The sequence below is a fragment of the Bactrocera tryoni genome, chromosome 2, assembly GCF_016617805.1.
Source record: "Bactrocera tryoni isolate S06 chromosome 2, CSIRO_BtryS06_freeze2, whole genome shotgun sequence".
Taxonomy (NCBI): domain Eukaryota; kingdom Metazoa; phylum Arthropoda; class Insecta; order Diptera; family Tephritidae; genus Bactrocera; species Bactrocera tryoni.
The window spans coordinates 629,429-633,604 of NC_052500.1; the positions used below are offsets into that span (position 1 = coordinate 629,429).

Below are 4,176 nucleotides of genomic sequence, written 5' to 3' on the forward strand. Positions count from 1 at the left end.
CACCAGCAAATTCGAAAACGACGGCCGTACGCATTAAGCGTCTTCGGCTATCTGCTCGCTATGTCGGGGATCTGATCTCTTCTCAAAAATTTACGTGTGAAAAGAAAACAAAAGCTCAGTTCGGCTGAATACGCTACAAGAGAGTGTGTGAATACTCCTTTAAAGAGGACAGAGCTATTTCTATTTAATTTTTATTTGATCTTGCCATGGTTTGTTTCCCCGGCGAATCAAGTCGTGTCTACAGTTCAAAATCAAATTGATCGTTCGACAAATTTATTGAGTCTTCATTGCTATCCTCTATTTGAACGGGCTGCGAATAACTCATTTCACTTTTCTTTAACGTGTTTCTTATCGGATATTTTCTTAATAGGATAATTCGTATACTCGAAATGCTCAGAAATAACGAATGCAAAGTGGGTATGTGTGTGTGCACATACATATGTACTTGTATGTACATATATATATTGAAAATAATTTGCGAGGTGACTTGGACACAATTTTTCTTTTCCAAGCCATTTCATATTCAAGACGAAACTCAACAGCTTTTCTCTGAAAGATTTCGGACTAACCGCAGTCGTAGTTACTCGTATAATGGCGATTTGGTTGCCATATTTTTTCATGGGACATGTACAGTTGTATCGTAGAAACCCCCGAGTGACAAAAAGTTTTCCACTTGCCCATTCTCTTCTTTGTATATCGTATTTTTCTTGTTTTCTAATGTCCTGTGGGGATAAAGCGGTGTTCCAACAACCAAACAGCCAACGGATGATAAGCACGTGTGTGCATGGGTGTGATGGCCCGTGTGCCAAATTGCTATGCGCTTGTGAACGCATCAGTTGGTCGAAGCGAGCGCGTTCCAAATAATGAATTATTCTTCAAATACAAATACAAATATAAATGGTTAGTAAGGCTTTTTTAATGCAGTGTCTGGTATTGAAAATGCATAAAAATGCCATTTAGCATGTTCTCGAAAGGTATGCTATACGAGTACAATTCGAGTGTGCACATATGTATGTATGTATGTATGTACGTTTGAGTAAGTGTGATAGATGTGATATTATGTATGTACATATGCGAGAAAGTTAGTAAGTTTTCCCATGGATAGATTAAAATCTGTACTAAAATTGTAATGTTGCTAAACTGGTGTTTGGGGAGCTTTTGATTTATGTTAAACTTGTTTGGATATTACGCTTTGGGCTTTATAGATAGAATATGAAAAATTCTGTGTTAGAAAATTCCATCCTTTTGATCTGTTATCGAAACTGTTATGAGGTCGAAGTTTTAGATTATTTTCACTTTAGTAAAAAGTGAAGCAACGGAATCTAACAACGTAATGCTTTGTCATCGCCGCTTCAGCCGCTTCAGCCACTTCGTGTTTCTGCGTGTTTTGTTTTTCGTAAACGAAATATGCCATGATTTACCTCTAATTGCATTTTTATGGTCATTTGTGGGAGAAGTATCACAACTTCGATGTCCTTTCAAAGGATTACCGTTGTGAGTTATGAGCAGTTATAATGGACTAACGCCTAACAGGAGGAATAATGTGGTCCTGGAAATAAATCTCAAACAATGCTTACTTTTTAAGCTAATTTGATTTAATGGGCTTTACAGGGCAATCGAATTTATTTAGCTTTGTTTCGTTTCATCTTATTTGCGACGTTTATAGCTTTCTTGATTCAGCAAGTGACAAAAATTGCCGTTTTAATGGTGATTTATGAATGGATTGAGAAAATATTGAATTGCGACAAGCTAAAAAAATATAATGCATACATACATGTACAAACATACATATGTACTTAGATAGATGGATATGTATTTATGTGAAAGTGTGTACGCGTGGACGCTTATATTTATGGGCGGCAGTTATTCCTCATCTTGTGGCAATTTAGATCCGCAAATGCGATGCAGTGAATTATACGGCGATGTAGGCTCGGAGGCTACCACATGCATTCGTGGTCTGGAATATAAATATGAAATTACAGTAAGATTTCTGTTGAAAATTTTTAATAGGAGAGAATATGTACTCACCTGTAGGCTACAGATCTACAATGTGAAGTTTACAGGCTGCGAACATATGAACTCGTTGCTCGCATCTTGAAAAACTCAATCTTATCTCGGTTCTTTCATGTAAGTTTTGATATTTGATAATCCTGAAGAGAAGCGTTATCATTGATAATTTGTTCATTGCCAAGGTTTCTGTAGCTAACTCTTCAGGACCACTGTAGCACAGAGTATGTGCTCCACCTATTGCTTAGAATGTGCCGTGTAGGTCGTCCTTAGTTTACTGTTTTTTCTCTAAAATAAAGGGAAGAAAAAAGTTTTTCAATTACCAAAAACGCTATTGAACTTAGTTTGCACACCTCTCACGTTTTCCAGCATAGGGTGTGAAATACGTACACCCTCTCTAATGACATTCGGACACGGAGTCGAGTACTGTTAGCTGCTCATATCATGAATTTGAGAGAACATATTTTTCTTCCAGATGATGAATTTCTAGCTACTACTACATACATACATATGTATGTACATACATACGACTCTCCAAATTCAATTCTCACAAAACGACATACATATTAATCTCCATATTTGTATGTACACATTATGCAATGCAAAAAGAAACAGCAATTTTATGTATCTATTAGTTCACATTCGCAAGTTGTGTCAAAATGAAAAATCAGCTTTCCGAAGCATTGTTTGGCATAACAATGAGCTGTCCACACATGCACACCACAACTTGCCCATACATACATACACAGTTGCTAACAGTTGCATGCGCACAAAAGGATAAATAATAAATTTGCTCTAGCCCCTTCTCCTGCCCTAGCCCTAGCCTGGTCCTACTCCATACTTTTTGTTGAAACACATACATAGTTACATACGTATGTATGTACATAACAAAAATTAAGCATTTTGCATTATTCATTTGAAAGTATTATTGAGAGAGAATATCAATAATTTATTTAGTGAAGCTCTTTTCCGAACTAATATCCATTAAATAGCACCTGATATAAGTTTTTAAGCACTAATCTTAAGAGCAAGTTGCGAGCATTTTACGATTTGATATCAATTTAATTGATTTAGATCTAATAACTTGTCTCTGAACGAATTTACAATGTTATAATGGTAAGTTGGTCACAAGCAACCGTGTATTTTAATCAGATATTTATAAGCAATTAGCTAAATTATCCTTGTTTTTGTATCGTAAATGAGCGTGGACCTTGTAACCGCATAAAATGATCCACATTCAAAAAACCAGCCGATAGGTACCCAGCATGAGACTTCAAATGGTCAAGAAAACTTGCTGGTTACATACGAACTAGTTAGAAACAGATCAGATTAATACCAGAATACAGAACAATTTATTAAATAGTTATTTAATTCGACTTCCAATATTCACAAATAAGCATATCTATTATTTAGATTTCTATTTGGTTATATTTATTAAATCGGTATGGCTATAGTATGCTTCTAACGGCAATTCAACAATTCACGTCTCATAGGACAGCAACAGCAAAAGATATTAATTTCATGTGTGGAGAAAAAAGAGACGGCTGACTAGTTGAGCCTGTGGTCCATGCAACTATAGCTTATAACTGAATTTAGTTAATTTCAGGGTATATACTAAAAACAGCCTTTATCAAAACACCTTTCGAGAATCCTTACTTATAAAGTTCTCTTCATTTGCAATAAAAATTTGATGATTTTTCCAAAAAACACACTTTTCTTGCCAATAAAGTGAGGGAAAACCAAAGGACATCAAGCGTAAACAGAAGATGCATTCTTTCTTTTATAAGTCTTTGATGACTAAATCCGTGAGAAGCTTGATGTTGAGTAAATATTATAAAATAAGTTTTGATTGTAGTATACCCTTTATATGTTGAATATTGATATTGTGATAATTAAATTTTAATTGATGATAATATTTTAAATTTTAGCCGTCATTCGCTGCCGTAGTAACCAAATATTGCGAACAAATTTCAAAATATTATGGTTATGAAAGTTTTTGAAGAATCTCTTTTTTAACTTTAAGTGTCTTTGCAGAGACAGTATTTCCATTTATCCGTATTTTATGTCTCTTTATTTAGAATATTTTCGAAAAACCGCTGATATGTTTCAAAATTAATGAGTGATATCTTTCTATGGTATAATGGCGATTTCGAGGTTAACCGCATGCAC

At 34.8% G+C, this 4,176-nt stretch overlaps 1 long non-coding RNA gene across 1 annotated transcript; it reads right to left on the bottom strand.

The window, feature by feature from the left end:
• Window positions 1-256: 256 nt before the first annotated feature.
• On the bottom strand, window positions 257-4,176 carry LOC120769693. Its single transcript, XR_005704875.1, has 3 exons — window positions 2,361-4,176; window positions 2,029-2,295; window positions 257-1,957 (listed from the first exon to the last, which is right to left on the bottom strand). It is a non-coding gene; the product is annotated as an uncharacterized LOC120769693 (long non-coding RNA).